Consider the following 15,735-nt stretch of genomic DNA (forward strand, 5'->3'; position numbering starts at 1 on the left):
TTTTCACGCAAAGCTTGATTCGAATCGATCATTTGTTGTCGATAGGGCTCAGTATTAACGGTTTCGCCAGGTTTTAACAGCTCATAATAGATCACACCCTTCTGATCCACGTTCTTCGTTCCTCACGTCAAAATTGCCACTTCTGAATTTTTTAAACCACTCAAAGCACTGTGATTTACCAAGAGTATGCTCACCGTAAGCTTCGACAAGCATTCGATGCGATTCTGCGGCAGTTTTCTTCAAATGGTAACAGAAAAACAATGCTGTGCGCAAATCGTAATTTCCAGGCACAAAATTCGACATGTTCAACGCTATTACAAACTATGCTGTTGTATGAAACTTGTATCGTTCTGAGTCGAAAATGTTTGTGAGATGTCAACAAAGACTTCTGGCATCAATGACGCAGTTTCGCGATAACTACATTATCAGCTAGGGCTATCTATAGGCAAATTCCGGTTTCATACTTACAGACCTGATATATACAGTATAATGTTTATCGCAGCTCTGAAAACACGATGACATCGCGTTCCAGATGTTCAAATCGAGAGAAATCTTCGTTTTGTCTCTCGTTCCTTCTCTTTCGACCCACACCAATCCTCGATCTTTATATCCGGTCTTTACGCTGACGATATCACGGAAGAACGTGCACCGGGAAAGCATAAAAAGCGACGAGCACCCTGGGAGAACCACCAGCCACTGAATTCAAGCACCGACGAGCAGCCGCTGCTCTCTCTTTTTCTTTAAAATGTGTCACTCGTCGCTCGTTTCCTTTGTTTCGTTAAGCATCGTCTATATCGGCAGAAATAGAACGGAGATTTCGAAAAACGTATCTACGTTTCCACCAACCATACCGTTAACATCGACTGTCTCTCTGTTAATCGCAGTTCGAACGATGGTTGCGCGCGCGCAAAAAAAAAAGAAAGGAAAAAAGATAGAGACGAAAGTATTATAGAAAAGCTACGCGGAGTGCAACAAAACGAGGAGAAACGTTGTCTCGTTATTCTCGAAATTGTATCGTCGCGAATGGGATTCCGAACTTTTAATGAATAAAAAGAGCGCCGTTTTTTCCCTACGGTAATAACGGACTTCTGATGCAAATTCAATTGGGCCAAACAATTATTTCTCTATGGCGTTGGAAACGCGCGATTGTCGGCCTCGTTGAATTATTATTCGAATCACACGGGAAAGGAAACACATAGAGATTTTGAAATACGGCATACCCCGAAAAAAAGGAGAAATTTGTCATCTTATCGTCTGCGATTTCTGTAAAATTGCCACCCTTTAACGCGTTAACATTCATTCTTCTGTTCAACGTTCCATCGTATCGCGTATGTCCACGTTTGTTATGTGACCGCATTAAGACAAGTGATTTTTCGCGTGATTTTTAGTTACAAGCAGACTGTGGATTTTTATGCATTCACGAGAGACTCGAAGGTGCAGAAAAGCACAAAATGCTCATAATATACGCAACGATATAAAATATTCAAAGTGAAGTATTTCTTAACAGTGAAGTATACATTTATTAGATGAAACAAATGTCTATTTATGTTCCATTTCTTTAGTTATGTTCATGAAAATATAAAATTGCATAAAAAAGATCTTATTCAATATCAGGTAAAAGAAGAACAAATTGACTTAATTAAAAGAAACGAATGTCAGGCGTCACTAAATATCAAGAATCATATTAATCTTGTTCGTTTAGTCTTAAACAATTAGTCAAAATAAACTTCAAGGAAGATCATTTGTCAGCATACAATATCGTGGCCGATGAAACTCGCATTCGTAGAACTCGAGCACTCGAAAATCAAACACAGGACAGTTTGTTCAACAAAAAGGAACGAAGGGAAGAAAAACGGGCACGAGTCGAGGCTTTCTAAATATCACGGACTAATTGACTGGCCTCTGAAACGGCGAAAGAAAAGAGACCGAAGCCGGTTCAAAGCTTGCTCTTCTTCAACGCGAATTCAACAAGTTAGCCGTTTTTCTTTGGGCGGACGGAGCTTTAAAAGAGGCTGCACCGTGTGAGATTCACGAGAAATCTAGATTAAAGGAACAAGGGGTTTACCGCAAGGACAAGCCAACTTCCTTTCCTAGATGACTATTCTTCAAAGAAAATTTCCTTGATCTTTCTTCACCCTTGACTTCCGAGATAAGACACACTTTGATCGATCAAACACCTTCAATGGAAAACTTGCTCGATAGATTCGTACGTAAGTTGAATAGAATCAGCAACTTTCAATGAGTTTCAATATCGCGCACGTTCGTTGATGATACGACAAGCTTTTCGCAAGATCGATTCGAAACCATTAGCCGAAAGTTCAAAAACGTTTTTCGACGTCCATTTTGCGTAAACTTTTCCTCTGAAAGATTATTTTCTTTCTTCCTCTTTTTTAACTTTCTTTGCATTTTCTGATGGCGAATGAATAGGAACGAAGTATGACGGTTTCGAGTTTAGCAATCCATTGATTCAAAAGTTATTTTTATTCCTGGCGTACTGCATGACTTGTTTTAACGCGATAACCATTTAGACGGTAAGTCGTGTTATTTATTTAAACACGTATCGTGCTCAGAGTAGCGGAATATCGCTTTAGTATAAATTTATAATGTGCCAAATAACATCTATCACGAAGGTTGCATAAGTGCAGAGACGTATAGCCTAAGCAATACGAATATTGCTCGTACTTTTCTATTTCCACGAGACAGTGTCCAGTGACGCTCATAGTAGCAACAGAGACGAACGATCTATCTAACACTCATATGAGGAAGAAATCCATACAAAATTTTGTAATCTTTTTCATACAGTCACTTTTGAACGACAAGATTGCTAAAACTTAAAATTGGTGTCGTTGAATTTTATTTGATAAGTATTTCACGAGTATAAGTTTCGACTGAAAAGTTAAGTTCCCAGAGGGCAAACTTCACATTCCATTTTTAATGAAACTTTGATATTTCGTAGAATCTGATAAATTCTTGTTGTCCTTCTTGTATCGATGTTTCTTTGTCACTAAAATGTAATATCCTAATACAACATAGTTGAAAATAAAAAGTTAGTTTAAACCGTTAGGATCGATGATGACGGTTTTTAAAAATAGTTCACAGATTGATAAAGTTTCGCGAGAAACTGTAACGAAGCAATATTTTAATACCTTTAATAATAACAAAACGTCGCGAAGAGAAGATTTCAATTCGAAATATGTGTTTGTAAATCGGTTGGTATTTTTCTTTCGTTATAGCTTTCGCTGAAAAACAAACGAGTAATTCGTCTACGATAATGCTTTCATCGCCGCACATAATATTTATCTTACGATCGAAACTTAATCCCGCAAACGACGAAACTAATAACTTTCGCGTAACTAATAATTTCGTAATTAATTAATTTTGTCTTTCGCTTTATATGCATGTTTCTAGCAAAGCCACGTTTTGTGAAATACGACATATTATACATACATTAATCGAATCGTTTGAACGCGTAGATTGCAAAAATAGCAAAATCATTCCAGAGAAAGTTATTACTAGAACATTTCGATGGAAATCACATACATTGAAAGTTTATTTTCTATACACTGTTTCATTGCTTAAGATATATCTAATAAAACACATCGTTATAACTATTTACTTTCAATAGAGATATAAAAGAAAACTAATACGAGTTGATTAATTAACACGTTCACTCTCAACTTAACCCGCGTTACAAAATCTTTTAGAATGATTCAAACAAGACAAATTTCATGGACTAAAAAGTTCTCACCAATATAAACGATTTACATAACATCGCCAGATAAAATTGCACAAAATACGGTGTAATATTTTTCAAAATTTAAATCCCATGATATAGCCTGTTTCGATGTATCACGACTCCCACGTCAAACTATATAAAACTCACGTGGCAGTCAACGAGTTAAAACGTTTCGTCCTCGAGGGATAAGGAGCCACGATTCAAGTTGATTATGAAATTATGTTTCTTATGTTCTTACGTAATGTGTCAAGTAGGAATGTCGGAGGTCGACCTGCGATCGGATCGAAACCGAGTGAAATATTAATCGACGACGGTGTATCGTTTCGATGACGTTCGCGTGTAAATAGAATAAAGGACGGAATAAATATTACAGCGACGAGACAAAAAGATGCGAAACAGAAGGAAATACGACGTGGAGGGTAAGCTCAGATTGCCAAAGGGGTTTCCTGTGCGGTGTAAACCCCTCGATGCTTTATCTTTGCAGTTGAACCGTGTATTCACGTGCTCTGGCGAAATTTCTATTCTTATTTGCACATATACCATTGGTGTTTCGCGGCAAGTTCATTTATTCTTCGCTCAAGTGGACTCACGATCAGCAAATCCCGTATTCGATGGCAAAACGATTTGATAGCTTAGTCGCTAATGAAACGAAACTATCGGCGCAATTAACCGAGTTCTCGGCGAAGAACGAAGCTTCGTTGACTGTAGAATCGTTAACCGGACGCCTCTCGATCCGTACACCGGGTAAATGGAAGGTGCGGCTTGAATAAAAGCCTCGAATGGGAACGCATAAATTTCTTTGTTACTATCGGCAGAACGAAAAACGCAAGAGTAAAGCCTCCTTTCGATTCGAAAGCATTCTCTGGATACAAACGAACGCTCCTATTCGCGGGAATTCTTTCTTTTTCTTTTTTTCTTCTTTTTTTTTTGCTTTTTTTCTACAGGAAATAATACCTGGCTTTCGTCGTTTAGTTAAGCAACGAAATGTTCAATTGTTTTAATGAAAATGCGATAATTAAATTAATGGGTTGGAAATGGAAATGTGGTGCAAGCGTTTTGGACTATGGGGAGCTTTCTTAGGAATTTTCAGGCCTTTATGAATAAGCGTAACAATGCGTTTTAATGTTTAAATGCATGCAAATGTCTCTATTAAAAGTTTACTTTCTTAAGTTATGGTTTCTACCGCTTTTCATCCGATTGGCCTCTATTCAATTCCTGTAGTAAAGAGAATGAATGTATCTAATTTTGTATTGTTAATTATCTATCTATTCCTAGTTACTATTATTTGCTATCAAATTAAGAAAAAAGCGGAGAAAATATACGATTCTTTTAATATTAAAATATTTTAATTAATCGATGCTTTGATAAGAAAATAGCAGCACAGGTGCATTTTTTGAACGGATATTTATTTATCACTCTTTGCTACGATCTTCTAAATTTTTATAAATAATTTTGCATGCACATAACGGTATGTTTCAATCTGTAGAATAGACCTTTCTACTAGACCATCGATTTCTCTGTTAAAATTTAACTCTTAAACTGTAAAAGCGAGTGTTCCATACCCGGGCTATTTCGAATGGCTTGAATTTCTCACAAAAAATATTATTCCACAAAAGCTTTCTGATAACCTTAATTTAGAACGTTCGAAGATGTTACGTGAATTTTTGTATCGCCTACTGAGAAACGCATCGGGCACGAAAGTTTCGCGTCTTGAGCTTAAGGGTACCGTAAAAATGTTTCCAATCTAAAGATTAATTAAATTCACAATTTCCTCAAGTTGAAATTTCGTCATATACCGCTTTCCCTTCGATCAATCGCTCTCTTTATTCGACGAATTTAATAACGATAATGAATATATTGACTATTATATAACGTATGCTATTATACAGCTATAAAAAGTTTACGATGGTATTAAATATTGGAAAATTTCTGTCGGGCTTACTCACTCATTGTCAGATTACGGGATATTGCCGGAGGGTACGCCAAACCTTGTGATTACAGCACTCGCGTGTTTAAAATTAATAAATATATCGGTTTAACACGTAACCGCGATCGTAAAACGAGCATGGCACGCCAACAGTTAATAAAAGTAACGTAATTATAAATATTCTAGAAATTTTAGAGAACGCCATGGTACGTACGCGCACTTCGAAGGCTGAGCGAACACTAAACTGCGTACAATGAGGAGTAATAACGCGACCCAAACACATCCCAAAACCGATCTTTGTCGAACTCTACGATTCTCGAATTGTTTATTCGGCCGAGTGAAAACCAAAACAGACTTCGATAACATGGAAGACGTTCAGAAAAAAGAAATGCCTGTGCGCTTGACAAGCAATGATACGATATCACAGTTCGTCGAACACGTCCCTTTTTTCGCTGGATGAGGAACGCGAGCACAGATGTTTACACTTCATGGACAATTTATGCGCATGTTTTCGTTTCTCTACGATCAATTCCGAAACATTTTGGTTAGAAAGATACCCCAGGCTTTTGAATAATAAAGTAATATGTATTACGGTTTGATTCGATATGAATGGCGGAATAATATTAGAATATGTATTAATGCAAGATTTTTTGAAATACGTAATCCTTCAGGTAGAAAGTTATGGTAAATAGAGTGGTTAAAGAATACAAGCGAATATTCCGGTAGGTAAAAAGTTATGGTAAATAGAGTAGTTAAAAAATACAAGGGAATACTCTGCCAAAATTAAATGCCCCTCGCTCTTGAATAATACAAAAGTATCACGGTTTGATTCGATGCGAATTGCAGAATAATATTAGAATTTTTATTGTATGCATGATTTCTTTGAAAATATCCAATCTTCTAGATAATAATTTATTATACGTAGAATGCTAAAAATCTCTAGCTCTGGGTAACAGCTTTTTACGAGAATCTATAGAGATACGAAGAGAAGAAAATCCTTCTAGAAATACCGGTTCATCGTTGATAAGCAGATTGCGGATGCTTATGCAAATGCATAATTTTATGAATTTATTAAAAACAGATAGAAGCCAGACAAAGAATTTAGTTTCATTCACTAAATACATAATTTTTATACGATACACGTTAGATTTCCTCTAACTGCATAAACATCTGCCGTTTATCAGTAACGTATACATAACGTAACTTGATCATTTTCAAGCAAAAATAATTCCTTCCTTAAACAACAAAACAAATTTCCCAGTGTATTTCTCGTGACAAAGCTCGAATATATCAGCCTCGAATATTATATCCGCACGAGCGCCAACCCGCCTCTACCATATCCTCCGTAAACAATGAATCAGTAATTTATCATGGCACAAAAGTCACTGGAAGCTGTGAATTCATAGGAAAATTTGGCTCATACCTGAAATCTCTAGGCAAGGCGAATCTCAGCGGACGACGACGCACACCATCGTTGTTGCATCGTCTGCATGCGCGACGTTGCTCGTCTAGGATGCCTTATCTCGGTGGTACGTGATCCAAACGGCGATGATCCACTCGCAGTCGTGGATAGTTTGACGAGAACGATTAAAACGTTGAATCATTAGCGAGACGGACGAAGTGGCTAGCAACGCGTTGTTTTCGTCGCTTTAATGCTAGCTGCACCGGATACGCGCATTATCGGCCGAGACACCTACCAGAAATACCATTAGCGGCCATTTATTTCGAACGAATACCCAATCACGACGGCCGATAATCTAGTGTCGGGTCACGTTTTAGCAGCAGCTGAAAGTAGCAGCCACCTGGCCGGCCCCGTTTTTCGTTCGACGTTTCGCAATACGGGGAGAAGGTTCATCATCGACTATTCTAGAGACTAAACACCTTGGCTGTTGAAGTACACTTCGATGTGTTTTTATATAACTACCAGTCCCTGTTTAATCCTTAGTTGCTTAGATACCCTGGTTTCTCAAGTACACTTGAGTGTGTTTTTATGTAACTACGACCCCTATTTAACCCTGGCTGCTTAAATACCTCGGTTGCTCAAGTATACTTCTTCGTCGTCTTTATGTAACTACAACCCCTCTTTAACCCCTGCCACGGTCCTCGAAGGATTTACACAGGCCACGAAATTATTCGAACACTTGTAGACACTTCCTATGAATATATTATGTGTACGATAAATCTTGAAATTTCATTAGCACCGCCATGGGACTTGATTATCATGATTATATTGGAGAAGTTTCAGGCAAATCCGAAGATACGTATTTATAGAAATTACAAGATATTAATTACAAATTATTGCACACTTAATAAATAATCACTCGCATAAATAATCATGCTTATGGCTCCCGTGATAATATTTTATGCCTCGGCTGTACTTCAGTTTCAACTTTAAACGAGAAAAAATCTTGCAATGTTTTAAGAAAATCTGTAGCACACGATTGTTACTTTATAAATATAACTTTATAAATACATTCTTCCCCATGTTTTCCTCAAGTTTAAGAAACTTTCGAAGGGTAGAAAAATACGATCCGATGGAAAACGACTCAAATGTCACAGCAGGGTTAACTCGAATGTCTAATCGATATACCAGGTTTATGAATGACATTTCCGTGAATCAAAGTACGATGTATTTATCACCATAACGTGACCCTCCTATGTTCTATTTTTATTTTCTCCACTTACGATAATATTCCTCATTATGTACCTGTATCCTGCTCGTACAATTTTATTATTTTTCTTTTTCTTTTTTGGTAGCTCCATAAATTTCTTGCTATTCGTCCGAACGAAAATTCAACGGGGCATCGCGATGTTTATTAGAAATAATCTGTGAATATCCTATTAGAGTATTTTTTATTATTATGAAAAATTTGCTTCTTTAACTGTTACGAACAGCCAACAGTGGTTCTCTAGAATAATCGCAGTGTTTGGGGTGAATGACGAAAGAGGAAGGTGTGATAGGGAGTGTTACAGGTTTACACGAGCTCCTATCAGTATTCCGTGCGCTTTCAGGAAGGCAGGTTCCTCTCTGCAGAGCCAGAACTTCCGGCCGCAGCTAGTTTATCGTGAAACGAAGAGTTCAACTCTATGAACTTACGACCGGGCAATGTTTTGAGACAGCTTCGTCGACTTTGAGATAGCATGTCGATGTTTGCTCAGCGAGCAGCTGGCAAATTATTTTCCAGCAAAACTTCGAAATCGTTTGCGTCTTTGGACAGGGGTTCGAGGTCCTCGAGCGAAATCTGTTAAAGTATAGGGGTGGCTTTTGTACGGATTGAAGCTGCAATTGAATCCAGAAATATCGTGATTCTTTCGCAGAAGCAAAGTAGATAGGAACTGGAATGAAGTATCTCGTTACTACTGACTCGAGATCTTCCTCGAGAAATGGCCGTACTTTGTCCCAGATTTCAAAATCTTATACTTTCCACGCCAAACTGCTCCATCTTTGTTCATAACGAAACGTCCCAATCGACGATCTAACATTCGATCGGCAATTAATTTTTACGTTTCCTCTTCTCTTCTTATTTTCATCGACCAGGTAAGAAAAAGTTAATGATAGCTTGTTCATCGAAACGAAAAATACAAAATGAAAGAGAGAGAGAGAGAGAGGAAGGAAGCAGAACCCAGCGATGTGAAACGGTGAAAAAGGTAGACATCTCGAGGAAAAGGTCAGCCAGCCACTTAGTCCTTAATCCTCTCATCGAGTTCCAATTAATACACGTCGGCAGCCGTTATTCAACATTCAGGAAGGAGGACCGCGCGGATTAATTGACTCGCTACGATTTAAAATCGCCGACGACAATGGACTACCGAGACCTCTTCCCTTTTCCTTCTATTTTTCTTTCTCGTTCCTAGCCGCGGATTAAGGAAATCATTCCTTGGGATGAAGTCCTTGCACCGCGACAGGAATTTTTGTAGGCCGATAAGACGCCAGACCGAATTGGATCCGATAAGAGGATCAAGAGCAAAATTTGCGACCGCGCTTAATAAGCGGAATGAAAAGCAAATAGAACAGAATCGTTCCACCGGGAATCCCCTGTATATACGAGAAACATTTCTTTCTAGAAATATACAAAATAATTGGAGTGCGTAGACGAAGAATATACGATGAATCACATTTTTCGTTTTTTACAGTAGAACGGTTTAAAAATTTAGTAGAATATAATATTGTCGATAAAACCTGTGCTACGAGTATTCTCTTTTTATTTGATTTTCAGGCTGAACGTAATGTAGTTTTCCGTCCACCTCATAGTTTAGACAATATCGTTTATCCGAGTATTAAAATATCATTTATAAATACAAACATTAAAACAGCGTTTGTTGTAGCGATTTTGCCTTTGGCTGGACCTGACAGGTTCTTTCCACTTTCAGCTGTTTTATATTAAAACGAGCCATAAGGATATTAAAAATCAACAAATTAATAAAAATGTGTTCCTCTCCTGTCGTTTACAGTTTACGTTGAAATGAGATATTTTTTCTAAAAATTCGATAAAATATGAATACTTCAAGACGAAAGATTTGCTATGAATCAGCAATTCCAGAAAGACTTCAGAATTCCAGAGGAGCATCGCGGAAGAAAATTTTCTTCCACAAATTGTTGTCTTATAATGTCCTTGTTTCTATCGTTTTCTAAGAGGAAAAGAAGATGAAACTGCATGCAGAAACATCAAACGGGTTACGACACCTTATGTAACATATTACGTAGAATTATTCAAGTATTTCTAGCACGCAATGGAGGATAAAGGTGACCCTGTTAACGACCTTTCTTAATCCTTCGACCTTACGTTCTGCCGAGCGAGGGTCATCATGCTCGATAAACCAATAAATTTTAATAATCGCCAGCGAGAGGCGAACAAAGCACCGAACGATCGCCGGCAGATCGAATATTTCTCTTATTCTTTCGACGAATAACGTGACGAAAGAATCTCGTGGACTACGATGGAATCTCGAAGTCATACCCAGGAATCTCTTCAACTTACAACAGAGAAATTTCAGCATCGCCTGGCCACAACGATGAAGAATTCTATATGAAAGTAAAAAAGCGAAACTTACATCGCGAAAGTATTTGAACAATTCACCATAGAAAACCCCTACATCCATATCGTACGTGTTATGTAAAATATTGTGAAATTTCATCGTCACCTTAACGAGAAAAGACTTTCGTAATTATATTGGTAAAATTTCGTAGCAATCTGAAAATGTATATAGAAGTTACAAAACATTTATTACAAACGTTTAATACGTAATAAAAAATTAATTTACCGTACGGATAACCACGTGAAACTGGAAATGATAAAATGAAGAAATTCGGTGAATTGAATATCGAAATCTATTACTGTTACAATGAATAATTAACTGCTTTAATTATTTTCTTGATATCTGCGAAATATACGCTTATACTAAATATATTGTAACTTCTGTATATTTTCTCAGATTTGTTCCAAACTTTACGGATATAAGAATGACAGTGAAGTTACATTATAGTGTTAATAAATCAGAGAAAGAATGTCAGCAAGGGTTCGAATACTATCTCATTCTTTTAATATCGTAGAGAATAGAATTACTTTCTCAATTTCTTCATAGTCCATCGATTCCCATCCAGCTATATCGATAAAAGAAGCGAAGGGAAGTCACAGAATGACCAACCGATCGAATAATACTCACCATTGACCCAGTAAACTGCAACTCGAGAAATTTCCTCGCCACCTTAGCAAGGGGAGGAAAGGAAACTGCCTAAGGAAATATAGGCTCGTTAGAAGTCAATGCATTTCCTTCGTTTCGCGATCAAATATTCCACGGAATCGAAACGAAGGGAAGGCGGCAGACCAGGTGGTCTGTCTTTGGCAGATAGAGTTTTTGGTAGATACGAAATCTATCGAAGACAGAATCGAACAATCGGAATGTCAGAGAAAACGAGAAAGCTTAATGAGAACGAGAGCTGCCGCTATATACGCGAATTTTCGATTAATCGCCGAAGTCGTGGCAGAAAGGTTCGAAGATTTCTGATGACAGCAAACGACGATGTATCGTGTGTCTTGTGCGAAACATTCTGCAATTTCATTAGTCTCGTTGGACTATCATGATTATATTGGCAAAGTTTTGAATAAATCTGAAAATAGATATAGAAGTTACAAGATATTTTCGGTAAATTATGTATAATTTAGTAAGAATTTATTTAATACGAATAGCCATATTTCTATCGCTCGCCGTATGAAACAAATGAATAATAATAAATTTTCGTGTCTCTGGCTTTGTTTCAATTTCGTAAGGGGCCATTTAATGGCTTAAGAAGATTCTGGTGAGATCGATTTTCGCCATCTGATGAGCGAATTTTCGATTAATCGTCGACTTTGTGTTACAAAGGCTGGAAGCTTTCGGGTGACAGGGAACAACAATGGTTTGTTTCATCAAACGAAACGGTGCAGTGGAACTTGAACTAGTAAACGTAAATACCATTCCGTAATTACGACGCGTGTCATCGTCTGTTCGCGTGAATAGCAGAGTCCGCCCAGGGTGATTTGAGGAAGCAGTGCATCGCGTGCAAACAGCAGCGACGTGTCTCTTTAATGGGAAAACTCTAGACAATGTTGTTGCGGTTAGTCGGGTCCAGAACGAAAGAGACGGAGAGCTTTAGAGACAGTTTGAAATCAGATGGACGAGAAAAAGAAGCTGCAGGGAGCGAGAATTGATCGAGGTCAGGTTAATGCCGGTCGAAAGAAGCCGTAATTGCTTAATTCTCGGAGCGATTCCAGACGATTCGAAGCGAACCAAGAAACCGTACAGCCTTGATCCAGCTGTTTGCTGTATTCGATTTATCTGCCATTGGTTAAACGAAAGGAGATCCTCGGTCAGATCGTAGGGATTTTAATAAATAAAAGGGAAACGCCCGTTTCAGCCGGAGAGACAGCCAAGAAAAATTCAATTTGTCAGCTGACTGGATCTAGGAATCGGCCTGATATCAGTGTGATCAGAGAAATAGCTGGAAATTCGGTGGTTCGTAGAATTTAGATTTCAGCGTAGAGCTCACGATCAAAGGCGTGACGTGGAAAACGATTTCGATGGCGATTCACGGTGACAACCGGTCCAAGGAGATCCGGAATTCCAATGATAACGCGATTTCCGTGGACACACGGTCGCATGCTACCAATTCGATCATAATGCACATGCCGCTTTACGACATCAAACGTTCCCACCGCGATATGAAACGATGGCAAAACCTCTGCTGACCGAAGAGGTAACATCCCTTCCGGTGGACAACTCAGAACAAATTCAATTTATCGGCCGGCTAAATCTCGAAATCGAATCTTTCGGAAGGAGGAAAGAGGATTAAAGCCGAGTGGAGGATGGAACTTTCGATCGTGTAAAATGAACGTCCACCCTCTATTCTTTAAAGGACACTAACTTACACGGAAAAGCAGAGAAGGCAACGAGACAGAATTTAGAGCGGAAGAAGCGGCGATAAAATTCCGGATTTCCATTTTAAAATAGTGACAGGAGTGAAAGGGGGGAGAGAAACAACGCAACGATAAAGCGGCATTCGCTCTGAAACGAAAAGTGGACCGCTTTTTTTTCCCAGAGTAGATCCCTTCGTTTTTCGGGCTGCGTTTGCCAACGAGTGAGAGATCTGCGAACGAAAGATTCAATCTGTCGGCGGGCTCGGTCATGAGGGGATCGACTTCTCCCCGCGGAGTGCGAGAATAACAAAAGGGGGATGACGAAGGGAAGCCAGAAAGGAGAAACGAGATAGAAGAAAGAACACACGAGTTACGGCCCACGATATTTCCACGCGTGAAATTGAAACCCGTGACGATCTCACCTCGAAGCGACGATCAGCCACTGCCGCTTTCTCCGCGTGCACCTTTTATTCTCCTGTCGTAGATGGACATTGAAACGCGTTGGTGAAAGCGAATAACCTCTTCCACAGGAGCATGCAGAAATGACGAGAACCAGGGCTCGGAAAAACTTCATTTCCGTGGGAGTATTTCTGATCCACGAATCTCTAAACTTCTCGATTGAGATGAAACACAGGATGAAAAACAGGAAACGAGCGACGGAATCGTAAAGATACGACACTCGTCTCCGAGACTTGCCAATTTGTTTCCATTATCGAGCTATGTTTGAATGGACACCAATTTTCTCGTCTTCTCTTTTATTTTTATTTTTCTTTTTTTTTCAAGGAACAACTCAAGAGTTTCTCCGTGCAGTTAAGTTTTCGAGTAGTTTGTCCATTTGGAGTAGTATGCAAATCGGAAAACGAGAGAAACGTTCAGCTACGTTTTTCCTTTTTTACCTTCCCTTTCTTTTCTTTGTCGAAGTTGAAACTGTAAAGGAGTTTCGAGTTCCCAAATGCCAACAAAGGTGCGAATGTTTGCGTGTCACTGAACCTTCGATCGACAGAAACTCGATCTTCCTTGGACCCTCAGAAGAAGCAGGGGGGAAGGGAAAGCGTATAATCCAATGAGCAAATATCGAAGATAGAACGAGCGTGTTTGCTATCGGTCATCCTAAGCCGTAAATAACGAGAGGGTTCGTCTAACACGAGGAAAACTCCCCGTGATTCTTCCCTTCCTCGTTGTCTCGTCGATCCTCCTCTCCTTGCACCGTCTATCGAACTTCTCAACGGGAATCCATAAATGGCCTTCCAAAAATGAAAGAATAGATAGATTACAGGAATAGCGTACGAGGCTGCTGGTAACATGATATTCAAACACTCGACTCGCGATTTATTTAAAATCACAGTAGCGATCCAAGCGACTGGTGCAGGACCGAGCAACAAGTTATACACCATAACAAGCGTATCAGCAGAGAGGTATGCCATTTCCTCGCGTCGATCATTAAGGCATTCATTCGAATTGGAAAGAAACTTTAAAGTTTCAAAACAAAAACGCTGCCTCTAATGCGCTAGATCTGTTCGATCCTTTGGAAACTTTCACGTCATATAACGAGTCACAAATAAATTTAAACAAATTAAGATAGATTAAATCGTTATGTTAGGGATGCGAAAGGTGGGAAATTCGTCATAGGAAAATCGAAGCGATTTACCGTCGTGACGCGTTCGCTCGGACGTGTCACGCGTTTAGTATCGGATCGTATGCAACCTTTCCAGTGAATTCTAACAAATTACGATAAATTAAAAAAGAAAAAATAACATGCGTTAGAGTTGCTAAAGGAGAGAAAATTGTTAAAAGAAAAGTCAAAGGGTGCTCATCGCGCGTTGTCTTGCCGCGGATCCAGCGCTGGATCGTGCGCGACCGATCGAAAATCACGTAAATTGTAACGAATCGGAATAAATGAAGAAACGTGCATTATGAATGTTAAAGGAGAGACATTTGTCACAGGAAAAACGAAAGGATGTACCGTCGTGATGCGTTGACTTGCCACAGATCCAGCTCTGGATCGTTTTGCACCCGGTCGAAAATCGTGTTCAGATCCGGTTAAACCCGAGTCGAACGTCGGCCGTCGATGCGCTGTCGCGTAAACACGGATATCGATATCCGGTGAAAACGGTTCCCGATGGAAACGGCGCGATGTTCGGGCGACCCGGTGGTCCGGAGTACCGTGCCAGTACTGGTACTGTGGAGTTTGTTATCGAGTAACGGCGAGAGGAAAAGCGGGCAGGGTGGTGGCAGCTCTGCTTGGCTGACAAGTAGACAGAGGTGGTATTACGCAGGCGCTAACTCGGCTCGCCTCGCGGCAACCTTCCATCCTCCCTCTACAACCCCCGACAACTCGAGTGTTCGGCCACCCTACACGGCCAACGATGCCACCTACACCGTCACCCATCCTTGGAACGCCTTATCTACTCCGAGATGTCCAGCGAACCACCGTGCAAGCGATTCGGGATTAATGACGGAGATAAATACTCTGAATATTCATTATTTAGGTATTCTGGTTTTCTCAATGGAGATAAGGTATTTCGTGAATGTGCGCATGAGAGTAATTGCAGAGCTTTTTGAAGAAACAAGAAAAAGATGACCTATTCGTATATAGTTGGTACAATTGGAACAATAAAAAAGGATAATGTCTTCTATATTATTAGACACGTTGAAATATATGTAACTGTATATATAAA

The 15,735-nt window shown here is 39.3% G+C and overlaps 1 protein-coding gene across 5 annotated transcripts in view; it reads right to left on the reverse strand.

Moving 5' to 3' along the window:
• LOC100647940 (5-hydroxytryptamine receptor) overlaps window positions 1–15,245 on the reverse strand; it is a 168,931-nt gene extending 153,686 nt beyond the window's left edge. For 2 of the 5 annotated variants that reach the window (XM_012315707.3, XM_003400253.4), the window contains exons 1-2: window positions 15,021–15,245; window positions 7,087–7,356 (exon numbers count right to left, since the gene is read on the reverse strand). The gene's annotated coding sequence lies outside the window, so the exon portion shown is untranslated. Of the gene's footprint in view, window positions 1–5,682; window positions 5,866–7,086; window positions 7,466–15,020 lie in introns of those variants that run through there. The other 3 variants (XM_048411474.1, XM_048411475.1, XM_012315706.3) reach the window with 3 other exon arrangements.
• Window positions 15,246–15,735: the final 490 nt, after the last annotated feature.

Source organism: Bombus terrestris, chromosome 13 (assembly GCF_910591885.1).
Source record: "Bombus terrestris chromosome 13, iyBomTerr1.2, whole genome shotgun sequence".
Taxonomy (NCBI): Eukaryota; Metazoa; Arthropoda; class Insecta; order Hymenoptera; family Apidae; genus Bombus; species Bombus terrestris.